We start from the raw sequence: 10,298 nt of genomic DNA, 5'->3' as shown, positions 1-10,298 counted from the left end.
TATTAAAATAATATTACACATAAATCAAAAACTTTTCCTTATTTATCAACCACACATTTCATATCAATTTATTATTCTAAAATATATTTTTAAATAAAAATACCTATCAAACACCCCCTAAGTGTATTGAATTGAGATTTTTTAAGAGTGTGTTTATTTATTAATATTTTTCATGAAAAATATCATTTTGTCACTTAAATTTCTACTTTTATATTGTTTGATTGATATTTTTTCATAAAAAATATTTTTATGCTTTTGATCACATGACCACATTTTCCTTGAAAATAATGAAAATATATTTTTAAAGAGGGGTATGTTTTTATTTTTCAAGTAATTTCCTCTCTCTTTCTATGCCTGTCTCATCCACCTTATTACTTTATCATCTACTCATCAATGAAAAATGGACAAGTATAATATTTTTTAGGTTAAAACAATCAAAAATATTTAATTAATAATTTTCATGTAAATAAATTCTAGACAATTTAATTGTTTATAATTTATTTTCTTTTTATATAATTTTCATGCTTGCAATCAAGTACACCCTAAAAGTTTATATGTATTTAGTTGGGACTTTTATAGGCTTTTAAAAAATCTCTAAAAGTCACGAGATATTCAATTGAAATTTTTTAAAAGTCTCTATAAATAATGAGATATTCAAATAGACAATAGTTTTTGAAGAATTCTCCATTTACTGGACTTTTGAAAACTTTTTGGTAAAAAAATATTAATAGCAAATATATATAAAATAAATAAAAAATCTCTTATACACTCTAAGATTTGTGAAGATTTCATAGCAAAAAAAGAACTTTTTTCTTTCAATTTTAGGATTTTCTCGTATCTCTTCAATAAGTGGATGATTGTCTCATTCCATACTAGAAATAATCGTAGGAGATCCTTCGATAACACGATTTTTTTGTTGTAATCAATTTATGATTATTCTATATACATAATTACTTTTGAATTGAAATTATATACAATTATTTCAAAAAGTAGAATTTCATGTAATCGATCTTTATTTATATATTTATTTATTGATTAAGAACAATTTGTGTTATTAGAAATTATATTAATTTTGTGAAAAAAATTTGATTATGCTCTAGAAATTGATGTAAAAGTTTTTTTATTATTTTATTTGAAATAAAATTGAATGATGCAGTCGTGGCTAATGATTTTATTCAAGAAAATTTTGTCGACATCACACGGTTCTCGAAAATGTGAATTTACTAGTAAAAAGATTATAATTTCTAGGTATATAATAATTTTGCAAGATGAAAAATCTTTAAAAGTTTTTAAAAATCTTTAATAAAAGCCTACATAAGTTCAAATACTTTTATTAATTCTTAACAAAATCATGGAAGTCATTTAAAAGTTCATAAAATTCACGAAAGTCATCAATCAATTTTAAAAAGTCTATACAAATCTTTAAAAGCTCCAATTTAACACATTCCCCTTAATTACAAGATGGCCCGAGGACAATGGCACCAAAATTGACACTGTGATAATTTTAATTTTGTTTTGAAGAATTTTAATTTTATTACCTACTTTCGTAAAGAAAATAGTATCCTTCTAGACCTCTCTAGGAGGGTTTGGCATTCGTTAGATAAATCTGCTTTCTTTTTTAATATGACTACCACTTCATTTTTTTTATTTTCTTTTTCTTTACTTTTGGATTCAAGCCGAGAAAAAAACTGAAAATACGAAAAATATTTGAGGCCTGATTATAATGATCAAAAATATTTTATCAAGAGATTGAGATTTTTGATATAAATTATTATAGAGAAAAAAAGATATAAGAGAACGTAGACACTTAGAAATTTCATTATTTTCCATCATTTCATGTGCATATACATGATACATTATACAATACGAAGTCGTAGAAACGATGTTCTTGAACAAAAACTTGGAAAAACTACAAAATATAGTGTCATTTTTGTAATTCACTTTTAAAATATGGTGATGTGGTATCAAAATTATTAATTGTGTATAGGCACACAAAGCCCTTTTGTTCCTCAAGTCCATTCCTTCTTTGCCCTTTCATTATTTCACTACTATGTAAAATGGGCAATATTTCACTATTGTAGAAAGAATAGTAGATTTTTCTATTTCACAGCAATTTTTTTTCATCTCTCGAGCAAAAACGACGTCGTCTGCAAAAAAAAAAAAAAAAAAAAAAAAGAAAAAGAAAAAAAAAAAGAAGAAACGTGAAGGCTATAGTGATGCACCCATTTGTCCTCAATTTAGGTGGATCTTTCTTTCTTCTTCTCCATTTTCAGACGCTACTGCCTGTTCTCTCCATTTTACCACACAAATTATTTGTTGTGTATTTTGTATGGGTTGACTGAGGTCTGATTGTTCTGAATTTTAGTTCTTATTCTTGTTTTTATTGAAATTTGTGGACGGCGGCTCAATTTCATTTAACGGAGTTTGATTGATTTTTTTCTTGCGTTTTGTGTGAATTGATTTTATTTCAATTTTTTGTTGTTAATGTTTTCTTTTTCTTCTTCTTTTTTTTTGGGTATGCAATAGATCCATATCAAAATATAAAAAATAATAAAATGAAATATATGCATATGATGGTTTCTATATAAGTGAATATATAACAAATGTTTTGGTGGAACAATGTATCTATTTGCGTAATGTGTGTGCAAATTTTTTATGAACATTATATTTCAATCAAGGAGTTTCAATGAAGGAATGATTTGTATTGTTTAATTTTAGATATTTGGGAATCATTGAAATGAGGATGAAATATGTTAGTAAATAAGAGAGTAAATAGAATTATGTGTAGAAATAACATAATAGATTAACACTGCTTGTAGAAATGAACAATATGTTACTGAAAAAGCCTGGTCTTACTCTTTCCAAAAACAAAAGTGAGGAGAAAAAAATTATTGAACTATCGACATGAGTGACTATTTGATCTAACACGTTTCACACATTATTTGATTGTACTCAACAAGTCACACTTGAAAATGTGATTAATATGTCTATCATTTATCTACATTTCTGCTCGTTTGAAGGATTTATAAAATCTCTGTATATATAAAACAATTGATCTATATTTTATGTATTTATTTTAGGAATCATGTTTATTAAAAAAAACTAAGTTGATTAAATAAAATTAAATTGCTGTATTGAGAACCAATAAAGGAAAAAGAAAGAAAAAAATGAAATTTTTGCCTCCGTAGGCTTAAAAGTGTTGAACCTCCGTAATTACAGAGGCTCAACAGGGTTGAACCTCCATAATAACGGAGGCTCATAATAATGGAGGCTTATGTTTGAGCCTCCATAATCTCCGTAAACTACTATATTAAAAGAGAGGATGATGGTTTACTGTTCATTTGTGCACCCTCTGTTTCACACCTAATATTTTACTTGCAGGCAATGTAAAAAGTTTATTTATTTATTTATTTATTTTTTTGGAATAATCTTGTTCAAATCTGAGAACTTGATTTCATAACGACAAAAATTACCAATTGCAATTTCACATCGATAAACTAAAATTATTTATTGAATAATGAGCGTTTGGATTCTGTTATCTATGACATGTATATGAAGTTTGTCAAATAAATGACCATCATCACGGTTTTACCGTATTTACACTATCTTAATTGTGATTACTTTTGATCATAGTTACTATTTTATAATCTCCACTACTCAATTCTTCTTCTTTTTTGTACTGTGCAATTTTTTTATACTACATTTACTTTTAATTTGCGATGAATGTTGGAGATGAAAACAATTTAATTCTTGTACAGTTTTGAAATGATTAACTTTGAAGCCATGCCATTTATTGTTTTCAATAGTGCAGGATTAGCTGTTATCTTCCCTCTTGCCTTTTTATTGACTTTCAAGGTACAATTCGCCGAAAAATTTCACTAGCCAAATATTGCAATTAACAAAATTCTAGAACAAAATAGCTATTTCCGAATTGCAAGTCTCAATAGAAGTGTTTCTTTTCCTTTCTCTTTCTTCTCTATTTATTTTCTTCCTTCCCCGTTAGTTATAAGTAAATTATGTAGTTATACAAATCATTAAAATTGATGACTTTCTTACAAACTTCATTAACTATTCATCACGAAAAAATGTACTTCTATTTTAATAAGGAAAAAAGGTTATTTCTAATTATTTATTTAAAATTTTATTTTTTTTATTTAAAGAGGAGAGTATATTTGTTATTTTACAATTTTTAATTGAAAAAATGGATGAAAATAAAGATTTTTGTAATGAAATATAAAAATAAGATTGAAAATATCAAAAATGAAAGGTATGGATGTTTTGCATAATAAAGATGAACGGTAGGGACGTTTTGTGCTAATTACTCTTTTAATAATTTATTTGGACACATTTGATGTTTTTTAAAAAGTTTGGGATATAATTGCAATTTATTCTTTAACTTTTCTTTTCTTTTTTATTGTTTTATTTAAAAAAGGACTATATTTGTCATTTTACACGAGAAATTTGATGAAAAAGATGATTTCGCAATAAAAGGTGAAAGTAATGTTAAAAATGTCAAAAAATAAAAGATATGAACATTTTGCACAATAACATTGAAATGTAAGGACGTTTTGTGCTAATTACCCATACACTTTTCTTCAAATTTATTTTCAATCACATATTTTTTTCACTACTACATAAAAATGACAATGTTTCACTACTGTAGAAAGAACATTAGATTCTTTTATTTTGTCTCACTGTAACTTTTTTTTTTGGCAGAAAGAAACGACGTCGTTTATCTTACATGTTGTTGCTTTTCCTCAATTTATGCGGCATAGAGAATTATGTCATAGAGCCCTCTTTACTCTTTCTCCATTTTTACACGCTACAGTTATACCTCTCTATTTCTCCACACTATCTCTTTCACCATAAAAAGTTTATTTTTGAGCACATAAGTAAGTTTAAATAAAAACATTATTTTTATGTATGTACATAAAAGGTATATAGTAACCATTTTGTTGACCAAAAAATAACATCAATTAAAATGTTTACGAATCGTTTAAATAATAATTTATTGATGGGGTTAATTCAAGAGCAAAAGTGTGAATTTCATAAATATATGATTGAAAATATATTTGCAGAAGAATAAATTTTAAAAAATGAAGACCAAACATGTTAACAAATTAATATATTTATTATTCGAGAAATAAGTTTTTATTAGCATTTCATTTTTATCATGAAATGATTATAATCTTAATATGTTAGATTGTGCTTCAAAATTACATAATCTATCAAATATAATTTTTATAAAGTAATATGTTTTTATGATTTTTTTAGTAAAGTTATGGAGGCTTAAGCATGAGCCTCCATAACATATTATATTATAAAATTAATAAAATTTTAATTATTTTCTATTTTTTAGTACTATTATATTATACCTTTCAAAAAAAATCATAAAAATATATTACTTTATAAAAATTAATTATAAAAATTATATTTGATAGATTATGTAATTTTGAAGCACAATGTAACATATCAAGATTAGAATCATTTTATGATAAAAATGAAATAGTAATAAAAACTCATTTCTCGAAAAATAAATATATTCATTTGTTAACATGTTTGGTTTTCATTTTTTAAATTTATTTTTCTTCAAACATATTTTCAATCATATATTTATGGAATTTACACTTTTGCTCTTGAATTAACCCCCTCAATAAATTATTATTTAAACGATTCGTAAACATTTTGATTGATATTATTTTTTGGTCATCCAAATGGTTACTATATACCTTTTACATATATATATATAAAAATAATGTTTTTATTTAAACTTACTTATGTGCTAAAAAATAAACTTTTTAAAGATACATAGTTGATAGCGTGAGAAAATGACGAAAGAGATAGTATGGAGAAATAGAGAAGTATGGTTGTAGCGTGTAAAAATGGAGAAAGAGTGAGCCTTCATTATTTTATGTATTTTTATTTTAAGAATATTAAAAAAATTAAGTTGATTAATTGAAATTAAATTATTGTACTGAGAGCCAATGAAAGAAAAAGAAAGTAAAAAAAATGCACGTTGGAATCTTCGTAGTTACAAAAGCTCAAGCACACATGAGCCTCCGTTATTATGGAGGCCTCCAGAAAGCCGGTTTTACCGTATTTACACTATCTTAATTGTGATTACTTTTGATCATAGTTACTATTTTATAATCTCCACTACTCAATTCTTCTTCTTTTTTGTACTGTGCAATTTTTTTATACTACATTTACTTTTAATTTGCGATGAATGTTGGAGATGAAAACAATTTAATTCTTGTACAGTTTTGAAATGATTAACTTTGAAGCCATGCCATTTATTGTTTTCAATAGTGCAGGATTAGCTGTTATCTTCCCTCTTGCCTTTTTATTGACTTTCAAGGTACAATTCGCCGAAAAATTTCACTAGCCAAATATTGCAATTAACAAAATTCTAGAACAAAATAGCTATTTCCGAATTGCAAGTCTCAATAGAAGTGTTTCTTTTCCTTTCTCTTTCTTCTCTATTTATTTTCTTCCTTCCCCGTTAGTTATAAGTAAATTATGTAGTTATACAAATCATTAAAATTGATGACTTTCTTACAAACTTCATTAACTATTCATCACGAAAAAATGTACTTCTATTTTAATAAGGAAAAAAGGTTATTTCTAATTATTTATTTAAAATTTTATTTTTTTTATTTAAAGAGGAGAGTATATTTGTTATTTTACAATTTTTAATTGAAAAAATGGATGAAAATAAAGATTTTTGTAATGAAATATAAAAATAAGATTGAAAATATCAAAAATGAAAGGTATGGATGTTTTGCATAATAAAGATGAACGGTAGGGACGTTTTGTGCTAATTACTCTTTTAATAATTTATTTGGACACATTTGATGTTTTTTAAAAAGTTTGGGATATAATTGCAATTTATTCTTTAACTTTTCTTTTCTTTTTTATTGTTTTATTTAAAAAAGGACTATATTTGTCATTTTACACGAGAAATTTGATGAAAAAGATGATTTCGCAATAAAAGGTGAAAGTAATGTTAAAAATGTCAAAAAATAAAAGATATGAACATTTTGCACAATAACATTGAAATGTAAGGACGTTTTGTGCTAATTACCCATACACTTTTCTTCAAATTTATTTTCAATCACATATTTTTTTCACTACTACATAAAAATGACAATGTTTCACTACTGTAGAAAGAACATTAGATTCTTTTATTTTGTCTCACTGTAACTTTTTTTTTTGGCAGAAAGAAACGACGTCGTTTATCTTACATGTTGTTGCTTTTCCTCAATTTATGCGGCATAGAGAATTATGTCATAGAGCCCTCTTTACTCTTTCTCCATTTTTACACGCTACAGTTATACCTCTCTATTTCTCCACACTATCTCTTTCACCATAAAAAGTTTATTTTTGAGCACATAAGTAAGTTTAAATAAAAACATTATTTTTATGTATGTACATAAAAGGTATATAGTAACCATTTTGTTGACCAAAAAATAACATCAATTAAAATGTTTACGAATCGTTTAAATAATAATTTATTGATGGGGTTAATTCAAGAGCAAAAGTGTGAATTTCATAAATATATGATTGAAAATATATTTGCAGAAGAATAAATTTTAAAAAATGAAGACCAAACATGTTAACAAATTAATATATTTATTATTCGAGAAATAAGTTTTTATTAGCATTTCATTTTTATCATGAAATGATTATAATCTTAATATGTTAGATTGTGCTTCAAAATTACATAATCTATCAAATATAATTTTTAAAATTAATTTTTATAAAGTAATATATTTTTATGAATTTTTAGTAAAGTAATAATGAAGGCTAGCCTTCGTGTAACGAAGGCTCGTGTTATGGAGGCTCATCTTGAGCCTCCATAATAATGGAGGAAATTATGGAGCCTCCGTGTGTAACGGAGGCTCATGATATGGATAACATATTATATTACAAAATTAATAAAATTTTAATTATTTTCTATTTTTTAGTACTATTATATTATACCTTTCAAAAAAAATCATAAAAATATATTACTTTATAAAAATTAATTATAAAAATTATATTTGATAGATTATGTAATTTTGAAGCACAATGTAACATATCAAGATTAGAATCATTTTATGATAAAAATGAAATAGTAATAAAAACTCATTTCTCGAAAAATAAATATATTCATTTGTTAACATGTTTGGTTTTCATTTTTTAAATTTATTTTTCTTCAAACATATTTTCAATCATATATTTATGGAATTTACACTTTTGCTCTTGAATTAACCCCCTCAATAAATTATTATTTAAACGATTCGTAAACATTTTGATTGATATTATTTTTTGGTCATCCAAATGGTTACTATATACCTTTTACATATATATATATAAAAATAATGTTTTTATTTAAACTTACTTATGTGCTAAAAAATAAACTTTTTAAAGATACATAGTTGATAGCGTGAGAAAATGACGAAAGAGATAGTATGGAGAAATAGAGAAGTATGGTTGTAGCATGTAAAAATGGAGAAAGAGTAAGCCTCCATTATTTTATGTATTTATTTTAGGAATATTAAAAAAAATTAAGTTGACTAAATGAAATTAAATTGTTGTACTGAGAGCCAATGAAAGAAAAAGAAAGTAAAAAAAATGCACGTTGGAATCTTCGTAGTTACAAAAGCTCAAGCACACATGAGCCTCCGTTATTATGGAGGCCTCCAGAAAGCCTCCATAATACGAAGGCTCTATATTGCCTCCATAATATGGAGGCATTGCCTCCATAATATATATATATATATATATATATATAATAATTATTATTTTTTTATCAAATATAATTTTTAAAATTAATTTTTATAAAGTAATATATTTTTATTATTATTTTTTTAGTAAAGTAATAATGGAAGCTCATGTTTGAGCCTCCATAACAAGCTCATGCTTGAGCGGCTCGAGCATGAGCCTCCATAACATATTATATTATAAAATTAATAAAGTTTTAATTATTTTATATTTTTAGTATTATATTATACCTTAAAAAAATCATAAAAACATATTATTTTATAAAAATTAATTTTAAAAATTATATTTGCTAGATTATGTAATTTTGAAGTACAATATAATATATTAAGATTAGAATCATTTTATGATAAAAATGAAATGGTAATAAAAAAAAATAAATATATTCATTTGTTAACATGTTTGGTTTTCATTTTTTAAATTTATTTTTCTTCAAACATATTTTCAATCATATATTTATGGAATTTACACTTTTGCTCTTGAATTAACCCCCTCAATAAATTATTATTTAAACGATTCGTAAACATTTTGATTGATATTATTTTTTGGTCATCCAAATGGTTACTATATACCTTTTACATATATATATATAAAAATAATGTTTTTATTTAAACTTACTTATGTGCTAAAAAATAAACTTTTTAAAGATACATAGTTGATAGCGTGAGAAAATGACGAAAGAGATAGTATGGAGAAATAGAGAAGTATGGTTGTAGCGTGTAAAAATGGAGAAAGAGTGAGCCTTCATTATTTTATGTATTTTTATTTTAAGAATATTAAAAAAATTAAGTTGATTAATTGAAATTAAATTATTGTACTGAGAGCCAATGAAAGAAAAAGAAAGTAAAAAAAATGCACGTTGGAATCTTCGTAGTTACAAAAGCTCAAGCACACATGAGCCTCCGTTATTATGGAGGCCTCCAGAAAGCCTCCATAATACGAAGGCTCTATATTGCCTCCATAATATGGAGGCATTGCCTCCATAATATATATATATATATATATATATATAATAATTATTATTTTTTTATCAAATATAATTTTTAAAATTAATTTTTATAAAGTAATATATTTTTATTATTATTTTTTTAGTAAAGTAATAATGGAAGCTCATGTTTGAGCCTCCATAACAAGCTCATGCTTGAGCGGCTCGAGCATGAGCCTCCATAACATATTATATTATAAAATTAATAAAGTTTTAATTATTTTATATTTTTAGTATTATATTATACCTTAAAAAAATCATAAAAACATATTATTTTATAAAAATTAATTTTAAAAATTATATTTGCTAGATTATGTAATTTTGAAGTACAATATAATATATTAAGATTAGAATCATTTTATGATAAAAATGAAATGGTAATAAAAACCTATTTTTCGAAAAATAAATATATTCATTTTTTACTATGTTTGGTCTTTATTTTTTAAAATTTATTTTTTTCAAACATATTTTCAATCATATATTTATGGAATTCACACTTTTGCTCTTGAATTAACCCCCTCAATAAATTATTATTTAAACGGTTCGTAAA

Source organism: Olea europaea, chromosome 8 (assembly GCF_002742605.1).
Source record: "Olea europaea var. sylvestris chromosome 8, O_europaea_v1, whole genome shotgun sequence".
NCBI lineage: Eukaryota > Viridiplantae > Streptophyta > Magnoliopsida > Lamiales > Oleaceae > Olea > Olea europaea.
This window is presented reverse-complemented; position numbering follows the sequence as displayed.